Genomic DNA, 24,240 nt, shown 5'->3' with positions numbered 1-24,240 from the left:
CTTAATAGGAGGGAAGAGAGGAAAGATTCGGTGAATCTGAAGATAGATAGAAATTACTCAATGGTATCAACAGAGTAAAAATAAACTAGAAAAAATGAAAAACGAAAGGAGCTTCAGGGACACATGGGACTATTATAAGAAATCTAACATTTGTTTCATTAGAGTCCTAGAAAGAGAGGAGAAAAGAGGTTGTGATTGAAAAATATTCAAAGAAATAATGACTGAAAACTTTCCATTTTGATCAAAGACATAAATCTACAGCTCAAGGAGCTGAGCAAAACCTAAACAAGATAAACCCAAAGTAATCCACACTCAGTTATACAGTCAAACTTCTGAAAACTAAAGACAAAGAAAAAATGCTGGAAGCACTGTGAGAGAAACAACTCCTTATTTATAGGAGGAGAACAATTTGAATAATAATGGATTTCTCAACATAAACCAAGGAAGCCAGAAAGAATTGGTGCATTTTTCGAGTGCTGAAAGTAAAGAACCATCAACCCAGAATCCTATATCCAGTAAAAATATCTTTAAGGAATGAAGAGGAAATCAAGACATTTTCACCTGAAGAAAAGCTAAGTGAATTTCATGTTACCAACAGACGTATTCAGAAAGAATGTCTAAAAGAAGCTCTTTAAACAGAGAGGGAACAACATAAAACAATCATGCAATTCAGGAATGAAAAAAGAACATAAGAAAAAATGTGGGTAAATACAATGTATTTTTCCTCTTCTCTTGAATCCTCTAAATCATGCTTGAGGATTGAAAGAAAAAATATGGCAGTGTTTGCTATGGTGCTCAATATATGTAAAGAAAATATTTAAGATAATTGTGTTATAATGGGGGAGGGTAAAGGGACATAAGAGAAAGTAAGGTTCTTATACTTCACTTAAACGGAGAAATGGTGATACAGTAAACTATAACTTACGTATATAGAATGTTATACCTTGAGTAACCCCTAAAAAATATTTACAAAGAGATATATTCATGAACACTATAAATAAATCAAAATTGAATTCTAAAAAATGTTCAAATAACCCACAGGAAGACAGGAACAAGTAAATAAATGAAAACTGGAACACATAGAAAACAAAAACAAAGATGGCTGACTAACATAACAATAATTACATTAAATTTAAATGATGTAAACCTTCCAATTAAACAATAGAGACTGGCAGAATAAATTTTAAGACATGACCCAACTATATGCTTTTTGTAATAATATCACTTTAAATGTAATAATACAATCATATTGAAAGAAAAAGGATAAAAAAATCATGCAAACACTAATCAAAAGAAAGGAGGAGTGCCTATATTAGTGTCAGATAAAGTAGACTGTAAAGAAAATTACCAGAAACATAAAGGGACATTTATTAATAAAAATTTCAATTAACCAAGAAGATATAACAATCTGATATGTGTATACATCAAATAACAGAGCTGCAAAATATGTAAAGCCAAAACTGATCGAATTTAATGGAGAAAGAGATAAATCCACCATTATAAGATCTTGGCACCCTTATCTGAAAAATTAATAGAATGATTAGACGGGAAAGCAGTATGGATATTGAAGAACTCATCACCATCAACTAACAAAATCTAATTGACATCTATAGAACACTTCGCCTAGCATCAGCAGAACGTAAGTGCCCACAGGACATAGACCAAGATAGACCGCATCCTGAGCCATTAAACAAATTCCCCAAAATTGAAAATAATTGAGATGTAGCAAGACCTAAAATAAAGGCTCAATATTGTGTGCTGCCTTGATAGCTGGTAAAATGGAAAGAGCCTCATTTGGCCTAGTCGCAAGTTCCCCTCCCTACTCTGCTATTGTGGATAAGGTCCCCTTAGTCAAACAACCCTCCTATGAAGAGGAACAGATGTAGTTCCTGCACATGCCTGAGTAGCAAGTTACCCTTGCAGCTATGGAATTATTCAAACATGCCAATCGCATATGCCTGTGGAAATCAGGGGATGCCCTATCCTCTTAACCCTACAAAGCCTGCCTCACACAACCCCCAGTTGTACACTCTGTTCCCAAGTATGACACCTGTATGGCCCTGGATGGCGTGCAGCGCCCTCCTATTGCAGGCTATGGGTATATGTAACTGATAAACTGCTGTCAAGCTTATCAGTACAACATTGAGTGTCTTAAGTTTAGCCATCCCAGGAACCCTAGAGTAGAAATTTCTCCCTTGCCAATGGGATAAATAGAAGACAATAAAAACATGAAATTATTCAGAGCTGTGTTCTCCAACCACAAGGGAATCAACCAAAAATGAATAATAGGAAGACCAAAACAATCTCCTAACACCAAAAAATTAAGCAAGAAGCTTTTAATAATCTGTGAGTAAAAGAGAAAATCTGAAGGGAAGTAAAAAAGACTTGATGAGTAACCAAAGATGAAAAATAATGAGAGAGACAAAGGGTTTAAAGAGGATTTGAAGTTTAGATGATGAGAGAAGACAAGCTAGCCATCATAGATCGTCTTAAGAAATCAATGCAGGCTGGGCGCGGTGGCTCACACCTATAATCTCAGCCCTTTGGGAGGCCAAGGCAGGTGGATCACCAGAGGTTAGGAGTTCGAGACCAGCCCAGCCAACATGACGAAACCCCGTCTGTACTGAAAATACAAAAATTAGCCCGGCATGTTGGTGGCAGACTGTAATCCCAGTCACTTGGGAGGCTGAGTCAGGAGAATCACTGGAACCCAAGAGGCAGAGGTTGCAGTGAGCCGAGATCGCACCACTGCACTCCGGCCTGGGCAGCTAAGCAAGATTCTGTCTCAAAAAACAAAAAACTCAATGCAGATTTGTGAATTGCATCAACTAGTTAGCTAACTTGGAAAGTAGAAGCAGGTACAGGGTTCCAAGAGAAAAGACTTATAGGTGGAAGATAGAAAGAGAAAGCTGAAGCTAAACTATGGAATATTGACCAGAAACAGACCCTAGTGAGTTGCCTTCACAGGACACAGCAATAAGTCCATGGAAGAAGGTGGGAAACAGCTGAGGTTGCTGTGTGACACTAAAACATTCTTTCCTTTTCTCTGATGTCCAGTATCTGATTGTTTAGCTCTTTTTGGTTGGAATTCTGACAAGGAACATGGACACTTTAAGTTTAATACTATGATGGAAGTTCTCTGCAAAGTGGTCCACTCTGGGCAAACACAAGTTATTCTTACTATCTTTCCTTTACCTTCATGGGAGCTTAGGTCCTCTTACCTGTTTAGAACTTACAGATATTTGGGGGATTATTTTGCAATTGTAACTACAAAGATATGAGCAGAGGCCAAAAAAAAAAAAAAAAAAAAAAAAAACTCCATAGTTTAATTTGCATTTTTCATTATTTTATAATTTAGTGCTTCACTCAGTCTATTCAACTTGACTTTTTATATTCTCATTAAGTAACCTTTGCTCAAGCCAGACCAAATATTTTCCTGTTCATGAGTAAGCCAAGCTCATTTCTTTTTTTTTTTTCGAGACAGAGTCTCTCTCTGTCGCCCAGGCTGGTGTGCAGTGGCACAATCTCGGCTCACTGCAAGCTCCGCCTCCCAGGTTCATGCCATTCTCCTGCCTCAGCCTCCCGAGTAACTGGGACTACAGGCGCCCGCCACCACACCTGGCTAATTTTTGTATTTTTAGTAGAGATGGGGTTTCACCTTGTTAGCCAGGATGGTCTCTATCTCCTGACTTCATGATCCACCCGCCTCCCAAAGTGCTGGGATTACAGGCACGAGCCACCAGGCCCGGCTTGCCAAGCTCATTTCTATTCCCAAATTTCTGAAAGTTAATCAGTTTTATTCTCTGACAGGGTAGCAATGACTAACTTTTAAAAGTCAGAGTAGTGTAATTGAAATAGCACTAATTATATGTAACACATATTACATAATACATATATAATTATATGTATAATTATCTCTTTAAATATGCATAAACCTATATCTAGATATAGGCACTGGTTTAAATATTTGTAATATTTATATGTTTAAAACTGAAAGGATAATTATAGAATGTGATTAATACTCATCTCTGGGTTATGGCCTACATGTTAATGCCAAAGGCAAGAAAGAATTTAGTCACCAATTGCTACACACATAGCATTCAAATCAATTAGTGCAGGAATGCCCATGGGCGTGTGTGCACACACACATACAAGCATACATAATTCATTTCAATTCTCTTTCCAGTTTTCTTATAAACCTCTCCATCTGCAAAAAATTCTAAAAATTTTTACAAAGTATGACACACCAGTTAGGAAATCATAATGTTCATTATTCATAACATCATGCACCATGACCAAATTATGATCTAAGTGCTTAGGGGTAATGGAGAAATATTCATAACCTCAAGGAGGATTATTTTATGGCTAATCTTTCTGTTATCCTTTCTATGCCATTCTAAGAATAGGTAAAATAATTTCACCCACTTTTCTGTAACTTTTCTGGTGTCTAATTGGGGTACAGAACATCAAAAATTATTGCAGAAAAATCACCCTCCACTAATTCTCCATTTTTATGTTTATTTTTTACATTATATTTTTCCTTTATAGCATATACAAAGCAATTTAACACAAAAACACAACTTAAAACATCTAAGCTGTGGAAAGGAGAATGTACGTGGTATAGTCAATAGGTAAATACTGTATTTATAAATGTGCATGTGCACAATCTTCGGTGACTACCAATTACTCTCAAATATTTTGGAAGTGCTTTGGTAGCTTAAAAAGAAGAAAGTGAAGGAGAGTGAAGGAAGACATAACTTAAAAAAAATGTCCCATGTATTAAAAATGCTGACGATACAATTCATTTAAAATGTGTAATACAAAATTGTATAAAAACAAAGGAATTGTAAGATCACAGTTATGCGAATCTAGGCATATAATAAATAGCAAGAACACTAGAAGGAAATACATCAAAATATTATTTGTTAGAGGTAGAAATGAGTGAATATTTTTCCTTAGCCTATTCTCTTGGAGTTTCAAAGTTTTTTTATGATGAACTTATCTTCCTTCTGTCTAACAAAAAAGATTGTCTTCATATAAGGTAAAGTAAAACTGGCCTCAAGAGTTAAGATTGTTAAGTTAAAAAAGGAACATTGTCTGTTTAAATCTTAATTGGAGATAATTTCTTCTAGAAGAGATGTCGAACCTTGAGAAAACAATTTCTGGTGTAAGCCAATATTTTTGTACTCTAAGTTCTGTAACTAAAGCAATTTTATATTTAATCCTGTGGTAGAACTGGTTGCTAGGGTACTAAATTACCAGTTTATATAAGAAGACCCAGCTAAGGCATTGATTAGAAATGAGGCAAAAATTTGGGGAGTGCTTTCTAAAAAAGGGCAAAAAAGAAAAGCCTTCATAGAAAAGGCTCATAAACTTTCAGAGATGAACATGACCATGATGAGATATTTTTGTATAATCAAAACAAAGTCACAGCGATTGCACAAAGGAGTAACACGAGACAGTATAAATAACATAGACATTAGAGTCAGACAAGCCAATGCTCAAATCCCTCTCTACTCTTTGCCATGATTTTCTACAAGTTATTTATCCTATCAAGCCTTAGCTTTCTCATCTATAAATGGCAAAGAATCATAACTGCCTCGTGATATTGTTGGGAAGATTACATATAGCAAAATAGATATATATGCCTGATATGAGGTAGATATTGAGGAAATCGCTTCCTTCTTGCACAACCAATGATAAGTTTTCAAGAAGTTATCTCTTTGCCTATTTCTTTACATAAACCTTTTACCTTTTCTTCTCTTATAAGTTAGGAATACATTTGTCTTCAACTAACAGAAGAACCAGCCTCAAAATTGGCTCATGTAACAAGATATATGATGAAGATGATTATCAGCACTGGCTCAGTTGCTTATTAATGCCATCAAAGGCCAAGTTCTTTCCACATTTTCTCTCCACTATCCTTAGTGGGGTGGCTTTCATTCTCATTCTTCTTGCCTCAGGGCTAAAAGATGACCACTGAAGCTTCAGATATCACATAAAAATTGAAGATGGAACAAAAACACAGAGGCAAAAGTCCTTTCATCTAAAGTTTTATCTTTTTATTTAACAAGAAATTTCTAGTTACACCTTATTAACCAATACCTAGTAAAATGACTGGGCAAGGAGAATGAGGACCTTGAAATATTTCTTCACAGTCTTATTGAGATATCACTCTCATATCATCCAATTCACTCATTTTAAGTGTACAGCTTAATGTTTTTAGTGTATTAACAAAATTGAGCAACCATTGCCACAGTTAATTTTAGAACATTTTCTTCACCCCCAAAAGAAACCCTGTACCCATTAGCTGTCACTCTCCATTGTCTCCCAACTTACCCAGACCTGGGCAATGACTAATCTACTTTCAATCTCTATAGATTTGCCTATTCTGAACATTTTATATAAATAGAATAATATAGCCTATGATCTTCTGTGACTGTCTTATTTTATTTACATAACATTTTCAAGGCTTATTCATGTTGTAACATATATCATTACTTTAAATGTTTTTGCCAAATAATATTTCATCATATGGATATAGCACATGGGACTTATCCATTTATCAATTCATGAATATTTGGGTTGTTTTCACTTTTTAGTTATTATAAATATAGCTTCTATAGATATTTATGTGTAAGTTTTATATAAATGTATGTTTTCATTTCTCTTGCATCTATGCCTAGGAGTAGAATTCTTAAGTCATATGGTAATTTGATAACCCTATATTTAACCTTTTGAGGGACTTATAGGCTGTATTCCAAAATGGCTGCACCATTTTACATTTTCACAAGCAATGGTATATATATCCTGGAAAATGTTCCATGTGTGCTTCTGAGGAATTTATATTATGCTCTTAATTGAGTGGGGTATTAAAATCTCCAGCTATTTTGTTGGATTGTCTATTTCTCCCTTCAATTCTGTCAGTTTTTGCTTCATATATTTTGGGGCTCTGCTGTTAGGTGCATCTATGTTTGTGATTGTTATATCTCTATAATATAATGTGATAGATTGACCCTTTTATCAGATAAAAAGCTCTGTTATCTCTAGTAATATTACAGATAGTCCCCAAGTTATGAAGTTTAACTTAATTTTTCAGCTTTACAATGATGCCAAAGCAATACACATTGAGTACATTTCTTAACTTACAATGGGGATATGTCTGGACAAACTGATCTTAAGTTGAAAATATCATAAATCAACTCTCACAATATTTTCAACTTACAACGGGTTTATTAGTTTTTAACCCCATCATAAGTCAAGGAGCATCTGTATTTGTTTTCAAGTCTACTTTATCTGTTAGCACATTCACTCCAGCTCTCCTTTGATTGCTGTTTGAATGATACTTTCAACCTATTTTTACCTTTGAATTGAATATATGTCTCCTGTGTATAAAATAGAGTTGAATCTTGTTATTTTTTCAATTCGATCTGACAATCTCTTCATTTGATTGGATTGTTTAATCCATTCACCACTTAATGTCATGATTTATATTTACATTTTGCTGTATTTACATCTGCCATTTTACTTTTTCTTTTTTCTATTACTTATCTTTCCCATTTCGTTCCTCTCTTACTGCTTTCTTTTGCATTGAGTATTTTCTAGTGTAACATTTTAATTAATTCCTTTAGTGATTTTTCACTATAGTTTTTGGTTATTTTCTTAATGGTTGCTCTAGGCTTGCAACATACATTTTAATTTATCAGAATGTACCTTCGATTTCTCCTAGCTTAATTCCAGTGAAATGTAGAAATGTTTCTCCTATAAAATTCTATTCCTTCTTCTCTTGTTCTTGCTGTCATTAATTATAAATAGATTATTTTTCATTTCAGCTATCACACATTTCAACTCCAAATTTCCATTATCCTTTTTAATAATTTCTATCTCTTATTTTTATTCTCCACATGATGATATTGTCATCATATCTTGTTTTACTTCTTTAAGTATTGTTTTCTTTAGTTTTTTTTAACATATCTATAACACCTGCTTTGAAATCATTGACATCTCATAAAACATTACTTTTTTCTCCTCCACTCCAACCCTACACAGGTTGCACTTTTCCCATTTCTTTGTGTGTCTTATAGGTTTTTTTTGAAAACTGGACAGTTTAGATAATACACTGTGGTGACACTTGATATTGTCCTTCTCCCAGAAGTATTGTTGTTTTGTTTGCTTGATTATTCATTTGACTGGGCTACTTCAGTAAAATGTATTTACCTTGTAGTGTGTAGCCTCCAATATTTCTCCTCAGATGGCACAGACCTGAGTATGCACATGATTACCTTGGGAGGACAGTGGTTTTACCAGAATTATATTCGAATGTCTCCTCCCCATGATCTCTCTGTTAAGCTTCTAGCTCCTCTGCCTCTATTAGTATCACAACGGCAGTTAACCTCCCCTAATATCCAGCTGATTTCTCTGTTGTCTTCCACAAAATCACGCTTCATACATTTCTCCACAGTCTGATTCAGGCCCCTTTGCAGAAATATTCTTTGAGGCTGGGCAGTGAGGTTTTTTCCGACCCCAGAAGGGCTCTTCTTAGCTGATTCTTTCCCTGGTTCCCTCTGTTAAACTTCTAGCTAGTCTACAGTTTAGCTTGTTGCTATCATGAAGCTCTCCTCATAATTGTTTACCACCAAAATCACCATTAATTTAAACATCACCCTTAAATTTGAACCTCCCCATGTCTGTTCTTAGGCCTCCCTGTCCCCTGAACAAAACCTCTGCACCACAGCTCTTATGCTAGAGGTAGAGACAATGGCACCCTTCTCTTAGAGTGGCACTCCTGATTTACAAGTGGGATACTGAATGCGGGAGGTAGCTCTCATGGCTTACATTAGGGTCACCTTTGGTGTTGTGCATTCTAAGGATTTGAGCAAATGTACAATGACATGTATGTACCATGATAGTATTATCCAGAATAGTTTCACTGCCCTGAAATCCTGTGTGCCTTACCTATGTATATTTCCTCCACTCAGCACCTGGCAGTCACTGATATTTTTACTTTCTGCATAGTTTTGCCCTTTCCAGAATATCATATAGTTTAAATTACAGTATGCAGCCTTTCAGATTGGCCTCTTTCAGTTAGTGATAGGTATTTAAGTTTCCTCCATGACTTTTCTGGCTTCGTAGCTCATTCTTTTTAGTACTAAATGATACTCCTTAGTCTGGATGTATCAGTTTATCTACCCATCCACCTACTAACGGATATCTTGATTGCTTCCAAGTTTTAGCAATTATGAATAAAGCTGCTATAAACACCTGTGTGCAGGTTTTTGTGTAAACATAAGTTAAAATCTTTTTTGGATAAATACCAAGGAGCATGATTGCTGGGTCATATGTCAAGAGTTTCTTTAGTTCTGTAAGAAACCACTAAACTATCTTCCAATATAACTGTACCATTTTGCATTCCTACCAGCAATACATGAGAATTCCTGTTGCTCCACATCTTCACCAGCGTTTGTTGTTGTCAGTGCTTCAGAGTTTTGTCATTCTAATAGGTATACAGTATTATCCCATTTTTGGTTTTAATTTGCACTTCCCTAATAATATGTGATGTAAAGCATCTTTTCATATGCTTATTTGCCTTCTGTCTGTCTTCTTTGGTGAGGTATCCGTTAAGGTCTTTGACCCATTTTTTCATTTGGGTTTGTGCTCTTATTGTTGAGTTTTATGGTTCTTTGTATACTTTGAATGATAGTCCTTTATCAGATATGTATTTTGCAAATATTTTATCCCATTCTGTGGCTTATCTTCTCATTCTCTTGATATTGTCTTTTGCAGAAAAGAAGCTTTTTTTTTTTTTTTTTTTTTTTTTTTTTTGATGGAGTCTCCCTCTGTCACCCAGGCTGGAGTGCAGTAGCGCGATCTCAGCTCACTGCAAGCTCCGCCTCCCGGGTTCATGCCATTCTCCTGCCTCGGCCTCCCGAGTAGCTGGGACTACAGGAGCCAGCCATCACGCCTGGCTAATTTTTTTTATTTTTTGTAGAGACGGGGTTTCACCGGGTTAGCCAGGATGGTCTCGATCTCCTGACCATGTGATCCGCCTGCCTTGGCCTCCGAAAGTGCTGGGATTACAGGCGTGAGCCACCGCGCCCGGCCAGAAGCTTTTAATTTTAATGGAGTCTTGTTTATGAATTATTTCTTTCATGGATTCTGCCGTTACTGCTGTATCTAAAAAGTCATCTTTATATCCAAACTCATTTAGTTTTTCTCCCATCTTGTTTTCTAGAAGTTTATAGTTTTGTGTTTTATACGTTGGCATACAGTTCATTTTGAGTTGATTTTCATGAAGAGTATGAGGCCTGTGTCTTTTTTTTTTTCTTTGCCTGTGGATGTCCAGTTTTTGAGCACCATTTGTTGAAAAGACTATCTCTGCTTTGTTATATTGCCTCTACTTCTTTGTCCAAGATTAGGTAACTATATTTATGTGAGTCTATTTCTGATCTATCTTTTTCCATTGATCTATTTGTCTACTTTTTGCCAATACCACAGTGTCTTGATTATTGTAGCTTTACAGTAAGTATTAAAATTGGATAGTGTCACTCCTCCAACTTTGTTCTTATCCTTTAGTATTGTGTTAGCTATTCTGTGTCTTTTACCTGTCTATGTAAATGTTAGAGCAAGTTTGTTAATATCCACAAAATAACTTACTGGGATTTTGATTGGGATTGCACTGAATCTATAGATCAAGTTGGGAAGAAAGAGAATTTTGACAATATTGAATCTTCTTTTCTATGAACATGTCATCTCTATTAGTTCCTCTTTGATTTTATTCATCAGAGTTTTGTACTTGTTATAGATCTTGCACATATTTTGTTAAATTTATACCCAAGCCTTTTATTTTGGGGGGCTGCTAGTATAAATGGTATTGTGTTTTTAATTTCAAATTCCCCTGTTTATGACTGGTATATAAAAACATGATTGACTTTCGTATATTAATCTTGTATCCTGCAACCTTGCTATAATAGCTTGTTAGTTTCTGGAATTTTTTGGTGGTGATTATTATTGTAGTTGTTTATTCTTTTGGATTTTCTAGAGACTATTATGTCATCTGTGAAGAAAGATAGTTTTATTTTTTCTTTCTCAATCTGCGTACATTTTATTTCCTTTCCTCGTCTCATTGCATTAGCAAGGACTTCCAGTACAATGTTGAAAAAGCGTGATGAGAAAGGACATCCTCACCTTTTTTCTAATTTTAGCAGGCAAGCTTCTGGTTTCTCACAATGTTAGCTGTGGGGTTATTTGTAGATTTTTTAAATCATATTGATGAAGTTTCCCTCTGTATCTAGTTTGCTCAAAGTTTTTATTATGAATGGGTATTGGACTTTGACAAATGTTTTTTCTGTATCCACTGATACGTCCATATGAATTTTCTTCTTTAGCCTGTTTATGTGATAAATTACAGTTTTCAAATGTTGAATCAGCCTTGTATATCTGGGATAAATCCCACGTGGTAATGTTATATAGTTATTTTTATAAATTGCAATTTAATTTACTAACATTTTGTTGAGGATACTTGCATCTATGTTCACTAGAGATATTGGTCTGTATTTTTTTTGTAATGTCTTCATTTGGTTTTAATATTAGCATAATACTGGCCTCGTAGAATGAGTTAGAAAGTGTTCCCTTTGCGTGTGTCCTCTGAAAGAGATCACAGAAAATTGATATAATTTCTTTTTTAAATATTTGATAGAATTCACCAGAACGTCTTCGGATTTGTTATTTTCTGTTTTGGAGGTTAGTATTACTTATTATTGACTTAATTTCTTTAATAGATATAAATCTATTTGGACTGTTTCTTCTTGTATAAGTTTTGGTAGATTATGTCTTTCAAAGAACTGATCCATTTCATGCAGGTTATCAAATTTGTGGGCATAAAGTTATACATAGCATTCCTTTATTATAATTCCTTATTATCCTTACAGTGTCCCTGGGATCAGTAGTGATATTCTCTCCTTCCTTTCTGATATTAGTAATTTGTGTCCACTCTTTTTTTTTTAATTAGTCTGGCAAATGGCTCCTTAATTTTATTGATCTTTTCACATAACTAGTTTTTTGTTTCATTGATTTTCTGGTTTCCATTTTATTGATTTCTGCTGTAATTTTTATTATTTCTTTTTTTTTTTTTTTTTTTTTTTGAGACGGAGTCTCGCTCTGTCGCCCAGGCTGGAGTGCAGTGGCCGGATCTCAGCTCACTGCAAGCTCCGCCTCCCGGGTTCACGCCATTCTCCTGCCTCAGCCTCCCAAGTAGCTGGGACTACAGGCACCCGCCAACTCGCCCGGCTAGTTTTTTGTATTTTTTAGTAGAGACGGGGTTTCGCCGTGTTAGCCAGGATGGTCTCGATCTCCTGACCTCGCGATCCACCCGTCTCGGCCTCCCAAAGTGCTGGGATTACAGGCTTGAGCCACCGCGCCCGGCCTATTTCTTTTATTCTTACCTTGAACTTAACTTCCTCTTTTTTTCTAGTTTCTTAAAGTGGAAGCTGAGATTATTGATTTAGATTTTTTTTTATAATACGTGCATTCAATCTTATAAGTTTCTCTGTAAGCACTACTTTTGCTGCATGCCACAAGTTTTGGTAAGTGTGTTTTCATTTTTATTTAGTTCAAAAATTTTTTTTTTTTTTTGAGACGGAATCTGGCTGTGTTGCCCAGGCTGGAGTGCAGTGGCACGATCTGGGCTCACTGCAAGCTCCACCTCCCGGGTTCATGCCATTCTCCCGCCTCAGCCTCCGAGTAGCTGGGACTACGGGCGCCCGCCACCACGCCCGGCTAATTTTTTGTATTTTTAGTAGAGACGGGGTTTCACCGTGTTAGCCAAGATGGTCTCGATCTCCTGACCTCGTGATCCGCCCGCCTTGGCCTCCCAAAGTGCTGAGATTTAGTTCAAAATATTTTTAAATTTAAGATTTCTCTTTTGACCCATGTGTTACTTAGAAGTATTATTTAATTTTCATGTATTTCAAGATTTTGTAGTTATCTCTCTGTTGTTGGTGCCCAGTTTAATTTCATTGTGGTCTGAAGGCAGACATTGTATGATTTCTATTCTTTTAGATTTTTAAGGTGTGTTTTATGGCCCAGAATGTGATCTATCTTAGTGAATGTTTCCTGTGAGCCTGAGAAGAATATGTACACTGCTTTTGTTGGATAAACTAGTTTATAGATATCAATGATGTCCAGTTGATTGATAGTGCCCTTGAGTTAAACTATGTCCTTACTAATTTCCTATCTGTTGAATCTGCCTATTTCTGATCTAAGGTTGTTGAAGTCTCCAACGATCATAGTAGATTCAACTATTTCTCCCTGTACTTCTATCAGATTTTGCTCCACATAGTTTGATGCTCTGTTGTCAGGCACATACATTTGAAGAATTGTTATGTCTTCTTTGAGAAGTTACCCTTGGAGACTATAATAATTTTATCATCATATAATGCCCTTCCTTATCTCTAATAATTTCTTTTATGTTATATTGTCTCTGTCTGAAATTAACATAAATACTCCTGCTTTCTTTTGATTAATGTTAGCATATTATATCTTTCTCCATCCATTTACTTTTAATCTAGACGTGTCTTTATATTTAATGTGGGCTTCCTGCAGACAGCATGATTTTGGGTCTAGTTTTTTGATCCCCTCTGACAATCTCTGTATTTTAAGTGGTCTTCTTAGACCATTGATATTCAAAGTAATTAATATAATTGGATTAATATCTCACATTTATTACTATTTTCTATTTGCAGCCCTTGTTTGTTTCCTTTTTTGTCTTCCATTATTTTTCTTTTTATGATTTTAATTGTGCTTTTTATATGATTATGTTCTCTTTTTTTGGCGTATCAGTTATACTTCTTTTTTTATTTTACTTTTTTTAGTAAGTGCCTTAGAGTTTGCAGTGTACATTTACAATTCATCCAAGTCTACTTTCAAATGACAGTATATACACCACTTTACAGTGGTGAGTGTGAGTTCCTTATACTAACCAAACAATCCTAATTTCACCCCGTTGTCCATTGCATCATTGTTGTCATTCATTTCACTTATATATAAGCACACATAAGCAAATACATATTTGAATAAATTGCTATTACTATTTTGAACACACTGTTATCTGTTAGATCAATTAAGAATAAGAAAAATCAAAGTTTTCATTTTATCTTGACTTATTCCATCTTTAATGTTCTTTCTTTCTTTTTTTTTTTTTGAGACAGAGTCTCGCTCTGTCACCCAGGCTGGAGTGCAGTGGCATGATCTTGGCTCACTGCAACCTCCACCTCCCCAGTTCAAGCAATTTTCCTGCCTCAGCCTCCCAAGTAGCTAGGACTACAGGTGCATGCCACCATGCCTGGCTAATTTTTTGTATTTTTAGTTGAGATGGGGTTTCACCATGTTAGCCAGGATGGTCTTGATCTCTTGACCTTGTGGGAGGCCCACCTCAGCCTCCCAAAGTGCTGGTTCTTTCTTTATTTATGTAGATCTGAGTTTCTGACCTGTATGGTTTACCTTTTCTATAAAATATTTTTTACTTACAATGTTATTTTGTTTTTTGCTTATTATAAGTTTTATATTTTTGTCTAAATAGATTTTATTTGCATAAATTTACAGGGTACAAGTGCACATTTGTTACATGACTATGTTGTGTAGTGATGAAAGAAAATAGACGTTTCTTGCAAAGCAGGTTTACTGTCAACAAATTCCTTCAATTTTTGTTTGTCTAAGAAAGTATTTCTCCTTCCCTTTTGAAGGAGAATCTTACAGGGTACAAAATTCTAGGCTGGTGGGTTTTTTCCTCTGAACTCTGAATATTTTGCTCCATTCTCTTCTTGCTTGGATGGTTTCTGAGGACAACTCAGCTGTCATTCTTATTTTCTTTTCTCTATAGGTAAGGTATTTTTTCCTCTCTGGCTTCCTTCAGAATTTTTTTCTTCATCTTTGATTTTTCTACAGTTTGAAAAATCTGTAGAAAATGGTATGCCTAAGTGTGTTTTTTTGGCCTTTATCCTGCTTCTTATTCTGTTCACTTCCTGAAGCTGTGGTTTGGTGTTTGACACTAATTTGGGGAAATTCTCAGTCATTTTTATATCCAATATTTCTTCCATTTATTTCCCTTTCTTCTCCTTCTGATATTCCCGTTACATATATGTTACTCCTTTTGTGGTTGTCCCACAGTCCCTGGATATTCTGTTTTTTTTTCTTGCAGTCTTTTTTCTCTTTGCTTTTCACTTTTGGTGGTTTCCAGTGATATGTCCTCAAACTCAGAGATCCTCTCCTCGGCTAGTGCAGTCTACTAGTAAGCCCATCAAAGGCATTCTTCGTTCCTCTTACGGTGTTTTTGATCTCTAACATTTATTTTTGGTCTTATCTTGGGATTTCCATTTCTCTGCTCACATTGTCCATCTGTTCTTGCATGTTATTTACTTTATCCATTACAGCCCTTAGTGTATCAATTACAATTGTTTTAAATGTCTGGTCTGATGATTCCAAAATCCTTTCCAGGTCTGGTTCTGAGGCTTCCTTGGTCTCTTCAAAGTGTGAGCGTGTGTGTGTGTGTGTGTGTATGTGTGTGTGTGTGTTTTCTGGGGGGGATGGGGGAGGGATGTTCTGCCTTTTAATATGCACTGTAATTTTTTACTGATATGATGTACTGGGTAAAAGGAACTGCTATAAATAAGCTTTATTAATGTGTTGGGACAGGGAAAGTGTTCTATTATAGTCTTATGATTAAGTTTCAGTCTTTCACTCAACCTGTGTCTCAACTGTGAACTTCTCAAGTTTTTCTCAGTTTTTTTTTTTTTTTTTTTTTTTTTTCTCCCCTCTTAGGTGGGAGAGAATGGATGGAGTGAGCTGGAATTGGGTGTTTTCCTTCTTTCACATGGAAGGTTAGAGTTGACCAGAGTTGGGTATGTCCCTTCCCCCAAGTCAGTTAGACTCTGACAATACCCCAGCAGGTGAGGCTCTAGTTAACTAGTTTCTCCCCAGGGTAACCCTCATTAAGAAGAACAGATTGCTCTGGCATAGTTTTAAATGGTTCCTTTTGCTCACCCCCTGCTGAAAGCATGAAGAGATTCTTCTCTGATATTTTCTGTAAGAATCTGATCAAGCTCCTGGAGGTGAAACTCACAAATATTTGGTAGTCACTCTAGACTGGGTTGCTCTGGAGTTTTTAACTCTCAGGCTTGTTCACCCTGATCCTCCAGCAATTTGTAAATTAGAGCTCAGTTTTTTCTGCCCCAGCACTGGTCCCCGCAGTGGTTTCCACGGGTGAGCCTCTGCTCTGGAAAAACTGTGACTCCCTGCACTTGCCTGTCTGTCTCTCCAGTCGTGGGAATAACATCCTCACCTCTCTTTCAGATCCTAGAAGAGTTGTTAATGTTTCAGTAAGCTCAGCTTTTAACATGCTGTTAGGGCAGACGGGCAACTTCCAAGCTTCTTATCTTACATGCAAAACTGAAAACCCTAACTTGCTTTTTCTGGTTTGATAGGTTTTTGGTTTTCAGTACTTTAAAAATGTCGGTGCACTGTATTCTGGATTACATGGTTTCTGATAAGAATTCAGTCGTTCTTATCTTGGTTGCTCTGTACATAATGTCTTTTTTCTCTGTCTGCTTTTATGATTTTTCTCTGTCACTGTGTTTTAGTAATTGCATATCATGTTCTTAGTGTCATTATTTTTATGTTTATTCTACTTAAGATTTTAGGGGCTTTTTTATATCTGTAGGTTTATAGTTTTCATCAAATTTGTAACATTTCTGACAATTCTTTGTTTAAATATTTTGACATCCTCCCCTCTGTGGCCCTGCTCTTCCAAGACCCCAAATATACATATGTTAGAATGCTTTATATCTTTCCGAAAGTCACTAAGTGTCTATTAGTTTTTTCAAATGTTTTTTTCTCTCTGTGATTGAGTTTGGATGGTTTCTGTTGCTATGTTTTCAAGTTCACTGATTTTTTTTTTTAGGGGAAGGACAAGTTTAATTAGTTCCTTCCAGTGAATTTTTTAAGATGAAGTTATATGTGTGTGTATATATATATATATTCCATTTGGACCTTTTTTAAAAAGTTCGTGTCTACTAATTCCATCAATTCTGTCATTTCTTGGGCTGATTTTATTGTGTTTTATTGTTTTGGAGCTTTTGTGTTGTTCTGGGTCATACTTTCTTGGTTCATTGCATGCCTCTTAAGTTTTGGTTAGATGTTAGACATTTTAGATTTTTACATTTTTGAGTTTCAGATTTTGTTTTATTTCTGTAAAGGGTGCTAGATTTTGCTGTGGCATGTTGTTAAAACTTTTTGCACATCTGTTCTGTTTATGTTCTTTATAAGCAAATTTTGGGTCGAATATGGAGCAACTTTTACTCTAGGGCTAATTAAGTCATTGTACTAAGACATGACTCCTCTGAAAACTTTAACAAATAACCCTTACATTATGAGGTCTCTACTTTCTGGGTGGTGATAATGCAGTGTTTTCCCAACCTTGTGTGAATGAACTCCGGGAAGCATTTGGCTTACTGTTTTCTAGTGGTTCCTTTCCTTGGCCTCATGGAGTTTGAACACCACCCAGGTGTTGGCTGGAACTCAATGAGAGACTCCAGCGCAATGCTCTGCAGATTCTCTGGAGATGCTCATGTGTGTAGTTCTTCTTCTTGATACTCAGACTCACAAATTCTACTCACCTCAGCCTTCTGGAACACTGAGTTCTGCCTCCTCCACTCACTGTAACTGGCTGGTTTTGTTGGGGTTTCCCCTCTATGCAGTGAAGTTACATACACTTACAAAACTTAACTTCTATCCTATTGACTAGAGTTTAATAATGTGAAAAAACCTAGGTGTATAAAAGGCCAAGAAATGTAGTTTTTATTTTGGGTGGGCCCAGCTCAGCTAAAACTCAACAGGTCTAGTTTTGAGAAACAAAGGAAAAACAAATACTTACAGATTAACAGCAATATTTTACATAAAAATTTTCCACCCCAAGTGAAATAAGTGAAAATAAGCAGCAGTTCCGCCATATCAAAGTCTTTAGACTATTTTGTTTCCTAGAAATGTATTTATTTTCATTAATAGATTATTAGATCTGACCTCCAACTCAGATAAAGCCATTGGAATTCATTTCTTATTATTCCTATGAGTTCTATCCTAAGAACATGAAATAATTCAATATTCCATTAAGTCAGGCACAAATTACACTTTAATTATATTAGTGTTCTATCATCAACAGTCTTCAGAGTGAAAAGGAAAATACATGAATGTGTAATAAAAGCCAAGAAAATGTAAAACTATTCATTCTGGGTAGGAGTTGGAGGCTTCCCTGAGTTCACAGATATTGATGTAAGATGTGCTTAGAAGACCAGTATCTTTTTAAGCTTTGCATGCCGTGACATATTAATAGTAAACTTTAAAAGAGACTCAGTAATCAGCAAAATGACTTACATGAGAATGTTCACAGCTTTTTTCATACGAACCGAAACCCGGAAATGGTCCAGGATGGATCCATAGGTGAATGGGTTAGTTGTAATATATGCACACAAGGGTATGTGCATACTCATCAATAAAAAGAAAAACTATTGATACATGCAACAACATGGATATGTCTCAAAAGCATTATGCTGGATGAAACATGTTTTATACAAACGGTACGTGCTGGCCTTACTAATATTAGTGGCTGATTCCACTAATAATAAACTCTAGAAATAGCAAAATTAATTTATGGTGGAAAAAAGGTAAAACAGTCTCTGCAGGTGGGGGAAGGAATTGGAAGAGACATGAGGAAACTCTAAGGGGAGATGGTAATGTTTTGTATCCTTTTTTTTTTTTTTTTTCTTTTTTTGAGACAGAGTCTCGCTCTGCCCCCAGGCTGGAGTGCAGTGGCCGGATCTCAGCTCACTGCAAGCTCCGCCTCCCGGGTTCACACCATTCTCCTGCCTCAGCCTCCCGAGTAGCTGGGACTACAGGCGCCCGCCACCTCGCCCAGCTAATTTTTTTGTATTTTTAGTAGAGACGGGGGTTTCACCGTGTTAGCCAGGATGGTTTCGATCTCCTGACCTCGTGATTCGCCCGTCTCGGCCTCCCAAAGTGCTGGGATTACAGGCTTGAGCCACCGCGCCCGGCCAGTGTTTTGTATCTTAATCATAGTTTTGGTTATACAGGTGTGACCAGTGGTCAGAATTCAGTGATTGTACGTTTCAAACTTTGCATTTGATTGATTGATTGTTAATTTTATATCAAAAGAAGAAACTGTATATCAATATTGAACTGTAGTTAATATTATGTCTGCTGAAATACTTAGGAGGAAGTACATTTATGTCTACAATTTCCTTTAAAATGCATGAAAATAATGAGTTGGTTGGAGCACAGAGGGATGGATGAAGGAAAAAGGTGATAAAGCAAGTATAGTAAAATGTTAATAGTAGAGTCTTGGTGGTGTGTATACGAGTGTTCACTGTACAAGTCTTTTAATATTGCAGTTAAAAATTTTTATAATATATTGAGGGGAAAAAGTGAGTGTGATGGTATCTTTGAGGCAAATGTCCAGACAGAATTTTTAGCCAGAATAACTTCAGTAAAGTAGGATGGTATTTGTCTTCTTTGAAGTGTATGACTCTTTTAGCCTGGGGGAAAAATGGTATAGAAAGGTTTACACAGTCAAAACCACAGTTTAATATTTCCAGATTGAGAAGGATTCTGTGCATATTTAGTATTTCATATTGATGTAATGTTTAAGAGAATGTGGCCTAATGATAATCTCATAAATCCAATTTGAAACATGTAAATAAGTAACTGAGATAGACTTCTGTTTTTCTTTTTCAACTTTTATTTTAGGTTCGGGGTACATGTGAAGGTTTGTTACACAGGTAATTCGTGTCACGGAGGTTTATTGTACATATTATTTCATCACCTGGGTATTAAGCCCAGTACCTAATAGTTATCTTTTACGCTCCTCCCCCTCCTTCCACCTTCCACCCTCAAGTAGATCCCAGTTGTTACCTTCTTTGTGTCCATGAGTTCTCATCGTTTAGTTCCCACTTATAAGTGAGAACATACAGTATTTGTTTTTTTGTTCCTGGGTTAGTTTGCTGAGGATAATAGCCTCCAGCTCCATCCATGTTCCCGCAAAAGACATGATCTCATTTTTTATGGCTGCATAGTATTCCATGGTGTCTATGTACCACATTTTCTTTATCCAATCTGTCACTGATGGGTATTTAGGCTGATTCCATGACTTTGCTATTGTGAACAGTGCTGAAATGAACATTCACATGCATGTGTCTTTATAGTAGAATAATTCATATTCCTTTGGATATATAGCCAGTTACGAGATTGCTGGTTCAAATGGTAATTCTGCTTTTAGCTCTTTGAGGAATCAGCATGTTGCTTTCCACAATGGTTGAACTAATTCACACTCCCTCCAACAGTGCATAAGTGTTCCTTTTTCTCCACAACCTCACCAGCATCAGTTATTTTTTGGCTTTTTAGAAATAGCCATTCTGATTGGTGTGAGATGGTATCTCATTGTGATTTGGATTTGCATTTCTCTAATGATGAGTGCTATTGAGCTTTCTTCATATGCTTGCTGGCTGCATGTATGTCTTCTATTGAAAAGTGTCTGTTCATGTCCTTTGCCACTTTTTAATGGAGTTCTTTGTTTTATTCTCATGCATTTGTATAAGTTTCTTATAGATGTTGTCTATTAGACCTTTGTCAGATGTATAGCTTGCAAATATTGTACCCCATTCTAGTTCTTTGAAGAATGTTTTTGGTAGTTTGATAGGAATAGCATTGAATCTGTACATTGCTTTGAGCAATATGGCCATTTTAATGATATTGATTCTTCCTATCCATGAGCATCGGATGTTTTTCCATTTGTGTCTTCTCTGATTTATTTGAACAGTGTTTTGTAATTCTCATTGTAGACTTCTGATTTTAAACTAAAATCTTACTAAGTTTAGTTTAGTATTGGAAATTTTGCAATATATAAGACTTAAATGCTCAGAAAGATTTTATTGCTGTTGTTGAGAAAATTGAAATACATGTCCTATAAAACAAAATTAAACATGTCAAATTTATAAATAAAATTTTAAACATTTGAAGGTTTAAACATTTTAGTAAAATCTGTAAATATGACCAAACTGAATTTTAAAATCCCTTAAAAATAACTGATAAAATTTACTAGACTTAAAAATAGAATAAGATTTGTAAGCTAAATTGAAAGCCTATGCATTGCATTTTTTAAAAACTGCCTTCAAGTTTTTCATAAAGCTCATATCAGTAGAAAGAAGCTTCACTACCAAAATATTTTTTAGGGAATATTTTGGCTCACAGAGGTAGGCTGAAATAGCTAGCTTTCCAACAGATTTTTTAATGTTCATAGAAAATATCAACCCAATGATCAGCTAGCCTATCTTCTAAAGTATATAGGACTATATTTAATAAGCAAAATATTCCAGGACTCTTTTGAGGAGTTTAACAATATAGCTATCTTCAAAATCACTGCTACTCAATGCTAGCAAAAGTTCGGGGAAAGAAGCACTATTTACCAAATGTTGCCTAAAGTATGTGCAATCCATCCATTTCTCCAAGTAACCTAAACCTTCTTCAGAATTAAGCCAGACCATCAGAAAGCTGGACTCCATTCTCCTTGTCCTTCCCATTTAACACCATAGAACTTCTTTGAATAGAGTTTTTTTCAAGATTGTGGCATCAACTTGCATGCCTTGCATTGTGGGAAACAAATCTATGAAACTGGATGTTGGACACACTCTTGATTAACTGAGGACTCCATTCGCTGCATCACACAAGGTCTTCTTTCCAGAGACCCACAGGAGGAAATTTGTTGGGGACATAATACCAGGGAAAGTTGTGTCTTGACCTTAATTATTTTATGAATGAGATAAATAATCATTACATCATCTTTTTCTGTATTGGCTGCTAGAAAGCTCAGAGCTACATCCATGGACTTCTACAAACTATGGTGATTCTCATGGCCCACATATTATAGATTGATCTCTCCTTTGACTTGGCTTGACTTGACTCTTTCAACTTATTTTTATTTCACTAAATCACGTTTACTTATTTTTATCTTGTGTTATAATGTATTAATACGTATACATAAGCATATATGCTATAAGTCTGTAAATCACTCTTAGAATGATTAATAGAACATAGTAACTCCTAACTGTATTGTTCATTAGCAAAAGCAAAATTTCAAAACCAAAGGGAAGCAATGCAGACAGAGATGAGACAGAGGACCCTACATGACAGCTGAAAGTAGGTTAAAAAAAAAAAACCTATAAAAAAGATGCATTGTTTTTAATTGTCTTCTGAAAAAAGTTTGGAAGGTGGGAGGTTGGGGGAGCAAGGAATATGTGAAAATTCGATAAACTTCTCTTCTTTCACACAATAACCACTTATTATTCTGTGCACATTTCGTGCTTCAAAATATCTACAGAAATGCCAATTTATATTTTCTGGAGTTTGAGGTACAGGCAACCTTTAGTTATTATAAATCCTATCTCTTGCTAAATTTAAATTAATTTCACATTTGCTCAGGGAGGTCAAGACCAGGTCACAGTGCTGAGTCGTCAGCATATAATCCTTTGTTTCAGTCCTCACCTCTTTTGTGCAGGCAAAATCTGTGGTAGTTCTTGCTCTTTCAATATTCAGAAGTGTTTCAATATGTTCTAAAGCACACTCATTGCTACGAGAAAAAAAAATTCAGCACACATTATTTCTAGTGGACAGTCAAGGTTTTGTGTCCTGAGTAGACCACATATGTTGCACGCTGTTTGCTAAACAGACTTTCCTGTGAAAATCACAGCCATTCCCCGTCAGTTCATATGCTTCCAGATGGAGATGAGTCCTCTCCCAGCCCCAGTGATGGGATATCCCTGGCCTTTAAGCCAATTAGCAAACCTGATACCCCTGGCCATAGTGATTGGTTCATATTACACAGCCAATAATACATATTGGCAAGCCTGCTGGGAAAGATAGAAAGGAAAGTTTCTCTCTCTCTTGAGCTAGATTTAATGATGTGAGAATTTAACATTTGTAGCTGCTTTAACCATCTGGAGAAAGCCTGGATCTACTGGGAGCACTACATATAGCCTGGCTTACGGCTAACTCAAAAGAGAGAGGGGCTTGGGAGAGAACGAAGTGACATACTTAAAGCCTGAAGCACAGAGTACCTGAAGCTATGTTTGCCCATAAACAATTCCAGGTAATTGAGTCAATACATTTGTTTTTTGCTTAAACCAATTTTGAATGGGTATTTCTGCCAATAGTGTACTCCCTAAAGATATCCAGAGTTAAATTTAATTTTGCCTTCTTGCCTACTATTGGCAAATAGAAAAAAAAGTTTATTTTCTTTTTCTCTGTTTCTCTTCTATCAATGTGCATATACTATACTTGTGTGCATTATTTCCTTCATTCTTATATCTCCTACCCTTTCAAAAAGGTGAGCTGTAAGTATGCGATTTTTTTTTCTCTCAAGTAATTCTTGACAGTGAGATTCAGGCAGTTATTTGAAGGCTGCTAAGAACAGGTGAGGACTTATGCATGAGCCTGCTGGCTGAAAATAAAATAAAGAATGCTGAAGTCCATCTCACATTTCTTTCTTTCTTTTTTTTTTTTTTTTTTTTTTTTTGAGACAGAGTCTCACTGCATCACCCAGGCTGGGGTGCAGTGGCATGATCATGGCTCACTGTGGCCTTGACCTTCCAGGCTCAAACGATCTCACATTTCTTCAATTGCTCTTACCAAGGCTTTCAAAGTCCACCATATGGGAGACCATGATCCAGTCTGCAGCGAGTCTAGACCCCTATAGTTCAGAGTTAGCAAAGTGTGGTCCAAGGTTCCTTGGCATCAGCATCACTTGGGGTGCCTGTGACAAAGCAGTTCACCGGCTTTCTCCCAACCTAGAAACCCTAATCTGTAGGAGCCTGGCCTGCTAATCAGTTCTAATAAGCTCCCCAGGTGATTCCCATGCACAGTAATGTCAGAGAATTCCTACCTTAGCTTCATCCTGTCAAGAGGCAACATGAAAATTACTTTCGTAATAGTTTTCTATCACTGTGAAAAATCCATCCTCCTCATTTATGGGTAATGTAGCTGCTTTTAAACGTAAAAGTTATGTAAGTAATTACAGTAATGGGAGAATTTTAACTGGTTGGAATTGAATGAAATGCAAGGAAAACTGAAGGAATTTCAAAAACACTTTGCACCGAATCATTTATTTTAGATATCTTCCTTTATCTA

General features: G+C 36.0%; 1 pseudogene; it reads right to left on the bottom strand.

Moving 5' to 3' along the window:
- LOC104657374 overlaps positions 1 to 24,006 on the bottom strand; it is a 50,384-nt pseudogene extending 26,378 nt beyond the window's left edge.
- Positions 24,007 to 24,240: the final 234 nt, after the last annotated feature.

The sequence above is a fragment of the Rhinopithecus roxellana genome, chromosome 4 (assembly GCF_007565055.1).
Source record: "Rhinopithecus roxellana isolate Shanxi Qingling chromosome 4, ASM756505v1, whole genome shotgun sequence".
NCBI classification, from domain to species: domain Eukaryota; kingdom Metazoa; phylum Chordata; class Mammalia; order Primates; family Cercopithecidae; genus Rhinopithecus; species Rhinopithecus roxellana.
Note: the sequence above shows the minus strand (reverse complement) of the source record. Positions and strands in the feature narration are given on the sequence as shown.